The sequence below is a fragment of the Actinia tenebrosa genome, unplaced genomic scaffold, assembly GCF_029948245.1.
Source record: "Actinia tenebrosa isolate PJP-AT-01 unplaced genomic scaffold, QUT_ActTen_1.0 PGA_scaffold10__47_contigs__length_13832649, whole genome shotgun sequence".
Lineage (NCBI taxonomy): Eukaryota > Metazoa > Cnidaria > Anthozoa > Actiniaria > Actiniidae > Actinia > Actinia tenebrosa.
In genome coordinates this window covers 936,715-944,758 of record NW_028292570.1, presented here as the reverse complement: position 1 = coordinate 944,758, position 8,044 = coordinate 936,715, and the positions used below count along the sequence as shown (strand labels likewise).

The following is an 8,044-nucleotide window of genomic DNA, read 5'->3' as shown; positions in this document are numbered from 1 at the left end:
ATGGAGAGCGAAAGTGTAAAAGAGAGCCGCTTGGAATTATTCCTCGACGCTATGAATGATGTGGAAGAAAATAAATTGAGCATAAGGAAAGCAGCCAAAAAATGGGGTGTTAACAGGCAAACACTATAGTATAGTGATAGTACAAATGGAAAAGTAAAACTTGATAGGCGCAGGGGTCCCCCTTCAGTGTTGTCAAAAACTGAGAACTTTTTGGCGGAATGGTTGACTGAAGTGTCAAACCATGGCTTTGGAATGTCTAAGCAAGGGTTCCTTCTATCAGTCAAGCAATTTTTGGATAAGGACGGTAGGGCTACTCCATTCAAAGATAATATGTCCAGGCGTAGGTGGTACAGAAGCTTTCTTAGCCGTAACCCCAAAGTGAAGCTCCGCAAGGCACGCCCTCTTGAGATAAAACGAGCGAGAATCACAAAGGAGGATGTTAATGGCTGGTTTGATGAGTTCGAAATGTTTTTGACAGAGAAAGGGCTTACAGATTCCCCAGCGCATCTGTGGGAAATCTTGATGAGACTGGTTTTGATTTGCAAGGGCGTACTGGAAACGTGCTTGGACCATCAAATCAAAAAGAGGCACCGTATCAAGTAACCACAGGAAACCGTGAGCGCATAACCATGCTGCCTTGTTTTAACGCGTGTGACCAGTGGATGCCACCGTATTTTATCTTCCCAGGGAAGAGGATACCTGTGACTCTTGAGGGAGGGGTCCAAGGAAGTGTTTTTTATGTCACACCATCTGGTTACATGGACACTTCAACCTTTTATACCCAATCTGCCACCAGCAAGACCCGTTGTGTTGCTTATCGATAGCCACGATTCACATTTGGATCTGGAAACGTTTCAGTTAGCAGAACATAATGGTGTTCATATTTATGCTCTTTTAAAGAACGCGACACATGTTGCAACCAGCTGACGTAAGTCTCTTCGGCCCAATGAAGAAAAGCTGGTATAACTCACTCAGGCGTTTTAACCAAGCAAATCCGAATGCCGACATCAATAAGTAAAACTTTTGTGCTGTGTTTAAACCTACTTGGGAAGAGGTTATGATTCCAACTATTCTGAGCGTTGCTTTTCGAAAATCGGGTATATACCCTTTGGACAGAGGCCAGGTATCAAAGAGTCTACTCGCTGCGACGAACACTCTTGGAGAAGCTAATTCAGCGCCAGCCGTTAATGAAAGTGCGACACATGCAGCGTTTAAGGAATTAGATGGAGTGCTGGTAACGCCCACTCGAGACAAGTACCGCCGTCGGGTTGAAGACAATTATGATATCGAAAGCAGCCCGACTTTTAACGCCTGGCAAAAGCTTTATCGTAAGGCTTTTCCTGACAACTCTAGTATCAATCTCTCTAAGGCCAGCACTTCGACGACAGAAAAGCCAAAGGAAAGGATGGCCTTATGTTCTGTGCCTTCTCAACCACTGAGCGATTCCAGATCAGGAACGTTGCAGAAAGAAATCCTGACATACGCTACCTTAGAAGCAAAAGGCCCTCCAAAAAGAAAGAATGTAAAGCGAACTATTCCAAATTTCGTCAGCGGGCCCGCGTCAAGGCAGATCCTTTTGGATGAGAAACTAAAGAAAGAGCGCGAGCTAGCAGACAAGCAGAAAAAGTTCCAAGAACGGGTAGAAATGAAGGAAGAAAGAAGGAAGAGAGCGGAAGAAGATAAAGCTCGAAAAGAAAAAAGAAAACAAGAAATTCAGGAAAAGAAGAGAAAGGACAAAGAAAACAAAAGACCAAGGAAGCAATGAGAATCGAGGAAAAAACTTTTTCAAACAATTTTCAAACGATTTCGAGTCATCGTTAGAGAACGTTTCTCTTGAAAGCAAATATCATCATAGGTTGCGTTTAATGTTTGCCGATCCATGAAGCACAAATTAAGAACCTCACACGATAAACCTGTCAAATGCCTAAAAGAGACATAAACATAATACCTTATTATTTTCATGAAATAATCGCAACGCATTTCGTGATTTGAAGATGAGCATATTGCGCGCGCGGCTGTTTAATTTTGCTATTGAACATTTTAAATCACTTAAATGTTGCGGTTTTTTTGAGTTGTTTAGAAATTCTCTTAATGAGTGCGCTAGTAGATCACTTTTTTTTGCGTCGTCACGTTACAGCTTGGGTGCATAAGGATATGTCAACTGTTATATGTCATATTGCGTTTTATTAGTTCTGGTTGAAATTTTTTTGCTTTGCTTTTCCTATTAGAATGCGTATTATCTTGATAGACAACGCGGTAATTAAAGGATAATTTGGACATGTTTCAATGCATTAGCTTTTAATAAAAGGGAGTTACAGCGATTTTTAGCTGAAGTGGCAGGATACTGGGCCACACACTGTACTTTTAAGGAAACGTCTTGTGGGGTGGGGGTGCAAGAGTGAAATAACAAGTTTTAAAAATACTTCTCACCACCACTATTAATTTCTGACAAACAAAAAAATCATTTTAAAAAATTGCAAAATGCTAATAATACTCTTTTTAAAGTTTTAAAAAGGCAAGAGCATATTGAAGGTAATTTGGAAATTAATTTGTATAGTTCACTCAACAAAATTTCAGTAAAAAATGCGAAGCGACGCCGTTCATCTTTGTCTATTTAGCGGCCGATTTTCAGTCCATCGCGCAACTGAAATACATAAAAAAGATTAGTTCTTACGGCTTTATAATTTTATTTATGTTTTTTAAAATACAAAATGATAAAAAATAATTGTTTTGACATTGTTTTGGCCGTGTTGCCATAGCGACTTAATTCGGTACTCCTACGGAGTACAATTAACGCTATAATTGTACTCCTCTCGACCAATCAGATTCGAGTAATTTTGTTGAGTGTACTATAAGGAAGGTAATTTTTTTTGACCGTTATTCATATGTACAAGAAACTATATAATACTATACCATAGTTTGTGAATTTGAATATGAATTTGTTTTATGTTTATCAGTTGTAAAGTGGTCTTGAACTTATGGAAACATCCCTATATAAAAATAAAGTTATTGTTATTATTATTATCATCATTATCATAGAATATTCATTGGATTTTGTATTCTTTACCACAGAATGTGGCAAAAATGCCTTACAAGAGAAATACTGGCTTTGCTGCAGGCAGTTTTGTACGGAGAAAACACTTAGCGCTTCAGGAATTGACAGAAGAAAAAGGGAATTCAGTGTCTTCCATTAAAACCTTACAGCAGCAGTTCTGAAGATAGAAAAACAAAGTAAGATTTTAAAACTCACGACAAGTATCTTAAAATAAAATTAATTAAATTGAAAATTAACATATCAAACATTTAGTGTCGTATCTCTCTGTATCGCTCTTTAAGAAAAAGGACTATGGAAGAGCTTAGTAGCCAGGTGAAGGGTTTTCTTTTCAACAAAGATGGCGGATCAGTTTTTAAACATTGGTTTGTATACTAAAAACAGAACAAATCGTACATTTACACATAAAACAGAACTATTTTCTGCTTACCTTCACGAGAACTGACAAGAACTGACATTTCACAGGGGTAGAGTTGGGAGTGGAAGATGGAACGAACGACAGTTTTTAGATTTGAGTTTTTTTATTTCGTGTAGCAGATAGGAAAGGTTCTAGACCAAATTTATATTAAAATCTAGATTCCCCCTAGGTTTGCTATGATGAACTTCCAGTGACAATATCCGATAATAAGCTGAGGTGTTTGCTCGACCATTCCGAAGCCCGATAAGTTAGTCTTAACATCAACACTTCCATAAGGTAGTGAGTCAAATAGAAGGTAGGTAATTTTTGTGAACCAAGGTAAGGGACGTGAACTCATGCTAAATATAGTCGATTCATTCATTGTATACATTCCAGGAAAAAAACTAATCTACTTATATTTATAATGCTAGCCAACAGCATTGGGCTAAAAAGAATTTTGATTTTGGCTTTGGATTACAAAACTCAATTACCAGTTGGGCTGTGAACTTTCTTTGAACGGTCTGTGGTGGTTCGAAATATTTATGGCTTTCCTGGGATGGATTCGTCAATGTAAGAATTTATTTCCACCTCTTGAAAGGGGTTATTTGAACTCAGTACTGTGTGAGAAGTCCAAGTGCGAAACGTAAGGCTGTCGGGGATATAGTGTCAGCTTTTGGACTACAGGCACTCATTCTTTTGGTTCACGAAGAACAAGTCACCAAAGTAATGGGGTTGTTAGTTGCGAGTTCCTTCACACCGCTTTGAGGTTGTATTTAGATTATAGGTTTGAAGTCACTGAAATTTACGAAGGCACATGCATGATGGCATTGTTCAATTTGGACCAGAAAGCGAGGCTATGGCAAGACCGTTTGCAGAGAAATCTTGAAACAATATTCATGCTACCCAAACTGAAATCAGAAGTTGCCGGATATACTCATTAACAATGATGAGTGGAAGACTTATCTCAGGTATGTAGTGAAACAGATTTGTCTGAGCAAAGTCAAAACTTTAATTCCCAACCTAGTTTTGTTTCAGAAACATCCCTCACTAAGCAGAGACCTTTGCCACAAAAAGATGACGTTTTTGAAAATGCGCAAACAGAAGTAGACGAAGGTGTGTTGGATAAACTCCAAATTTGAAATTTATAAGAATTTCTGGTATGAAAGTATGCATTTGATCGTCAAAGGGTCGATGGAGAATGAGAAGTGGAGCGAGAAGAGAAGAATGTAGAACTTGCTAAATAGATCAAAGAATATGGACATGTCATTGAAAAGAATAGTCATGATGTAATCTTGCTATTAAGAAATGTTGATGCTGTACTCTCTTTCGTACTTGAGGGAAATCGAATTATTTGGCGTGTGAATCGATATCCAATACTAGGACAACTTTGCATACCATGGAGGAAGGGTGCTATACAGTAGGGCCTTACTCTAATAGCCTATTCAGTGAATGTTGTGCCATACTATATATTTTAATTCCACAACTAACGTTTCCATTTCCCCACTTTTTTTCCAGCCATTAGAATGATACCGAAATCTTTAACTGCGATAAATTCAATGGTAAAGTCGAACAGGAGGTTTCCAGATAATACATTGAGACCACAACAAGATCGTCACAGCACTTATCTAGAAATTTGCGCTTGTTTTCCAGAGGACGTTCTCTCTGAAGGTGATGGGTTGTAATACACCGAACTTCTGAAAGTGTACAGTTTGTATAGAGATGAGACACCTGTTGATGACAACGTGTAGTTTAATTATTTACATTTCAAAGTGTGAAGGATCCTCTTGGGTCAAGATATCGTTCTAGACTTATGGAATTTGACACTCAAAAGTTACCTTTCGATGACGAAAGAATTAATATCATTCCTCAGCATTATTGGGAAGATGGAAAAGATTCTTTAATTAACCAGCTAGAACGGCTTCCTGCTGGCGTGCATTTGAAGGTGCCATAATTATTGCTGTTAGCTATGGGATAGATATTTTCAAAAGATTGCTAATTGACGTTTGTAAAATTTATCACCGTGGGATATTACAAGACATTCCTGAACCTTCTTTACGGAGGTTTGACATGGCGCTGCACTTCTTAAGTGCAGACGTCGCGTACCCAACGTATAGTAGTTACGCAAATGACGATCTCTTAAGGGCCTTTTCTTTTTCCGCTCGTGACAACATTATAGGGGCTTTTGGTGGTGATTACGAATTCACCAATCCATATCTGTGTCGGGAACGACGTTACCAGACAAAACGAGACTCACGCCAGTCTCAAAAAAGAGATATCAAGAAAAGGAACTTAAAACAGTGTACAAAGCTACAGTCACGAAGGCTAGGCAAGATTACTTTTCTCTTTTCCATCGTGTGTCGCACGATTTTTCAGTCGTTTTTTTTATCGTTATTGTTGTTGTTTAATTTTACTGCTTCCAAAAAATCTGAAATAACTGGCGATCATAAGGAATTTCTTGGCAAAAAAAAAAAGGTACAAATTTTGAAATATATTTGTACTGAAATATATTTGTTTTGTTTTGTCTTAAGATGACCATTAAAATCTGCGAACCACAACTCAAACTTAAAAAACAAAGAGAATCTAAAAATGGCCACAAATGGTAAGGCATAAATCAGAGTATATATCAGAGAATTGAGAAAATAGAAAGAGGGGAACTATACAGAAGATAAGATCAAGAGCGGAAAAAGTGGCAAGAAAGTTGCCTGAAGAATTTGGAAGGGGAGGAAAAGTCGGGCTTGATGCTCTTAATGGTCTGGATGTGTCGACAAGGAAGGTGTTTGAAGCTTGCATCCATGCACCACAATCATTTGGCGAGGTTGTTAATGATATCGTCCAAGACCCTTATTTGACACATGTAGCTGTGGTCATCAAACAGACTCTTTCCGTTAGTTGTATTGATTGCTAAAAAGGAGAAGTTTTTATTGTTTTTGTTAATATTCTAAAAAACAATATCAGATCAGATTTTTGTCTCTATATCCTTTTATTACCATTGTTTGCCTTATCACATAGTCAAACTAATATGGGTATCCACTTGGCTATGCCTCGACCAATATATCTCTCTCTCAAATCTTTCTTTATGTATAATCAGGGAAGTAATATTATAATTATCGTTTTATTTACTTTCTTTCCCTGGTCATATCTAATATGTAAAACCTCTTCTAAGGGGTACTTGAATGAAAGCTTGAATGATTCAATTACTATTATGAAAGCCAGATTGACATAAATATTTGCTTCGGAGCCACTTGAAGTTGAGAAACTTTGGTTTAAAAACTAAAAGAACAATAGGGTTGAGTAAATGACTTCATTTGCTCTCAACTTCGATGCTGATTCTGAAGAAAATATGTGTCTTGGCTACTGTTGGGGACATATGAATATGTTTAATCAACTTCCAAGTCGTTTCCAAAATCAGGGTGTTTTCATCTAAGTGCCCCTTTAATTAATCCGTTTCTAAATTGGCAGTAGACACATGTGGTTTACGACCGCCTATTTTTCTAAGTTGATGGCCCCAAAAACTAGAGCAGAAATCCAACGCAAATACAGACAGAGGAAAAAAGAAAAAGGAGGAATCTTAGCAACGAGAGTTGGCAAGAGTAGAGCCGAGATCCAAAAGGCTTACAGAGAAAGAAAGAAAAAAAGCAATCCCGAATGTTTCAAGAATAAAGAAAATGAGCGAAAGAGGTGATCCTACATTCCTTCACCATTCTTAGATAAAAAAACAGCAGAAAAAAGGAAAGCAAAAAATAGAGAAAAAGCCAGACGATTCTAAATGAGAAGGGCAGCAGCGAAGAACCATCCAAGGGAAGACGATCACTCAAACCCAAGCACTTCCCTTGAACAAGGCGGTGAAACACTTATTGGGAAATTTAATTTTGACAAAAGATCAAGCTAAAGGAAAAGGACAAGTTGAGAAGTTACAAGGGCGCAGTACAAAATTCGTAAGCTTGAAAATACCAACACGACCTTTCAATGTAAAATCTGGAAATTGGAAAAGAGGATTCAAATAATGCAAAGAGCAAAGCCAGTCTCAGCCTCAGGAAAGGACAGAAACACGGTGTCGAGCCGAGCAATCCGAGCAAACCCGTAATACACCCAGAAGCAGAGCCTATCTTATTCTTAGAAAATCTGGTATGAGCCCGAAAACTACGCCACCGCTTGTTAGAAAGCATTTAGTCTTTGCGGAAGCAATGGCACAAGAAATACAGTCCAGAAGCAAAACTGGTTCTGGTCCTCATTCCAAAGCTGTTCGAAAAGGTCTAACTGCAAGTTGTGTTGCAGGGAAAATTATCAAAAAGTACCGTGCCATGAGTGCTTTAAGTAGAGCAACAGGTCTTCCTAGAAACCTGCTAAGTAAGTGCAATGAGAATTTGACATACCGTAAAAGAAGCCGTGAACAAGAAAAATAGAAGCAACTGGATAAGGCAATCGGTTTTTGGAGATAGACGATAACTCAAGAATGATACCCAGCAAAGCCGATTTTGTAAACACTTCTAAAGGAGTGAAAATGCAAAAACGCTACCTCAACGATTATCTCCACAATTTACACGAAAAATCCTTCTGTTGCCGTTAGTCGTCCTAGCTTTTGTCGTAGGAGGCCC

At 38.2% G+C, this 8,044-nt stretch overlaps 1 pseudogene; it reads left to right on the top strand.

Annotated features, from left to right (window-relative positions):
- LOC116289691 (uncharacterized) lies at positions 1-1,765 on the top strand (annotated as a pseudogene).
- Positions 1,766-8,044: the final 6,279 nt, after the last annotated feature.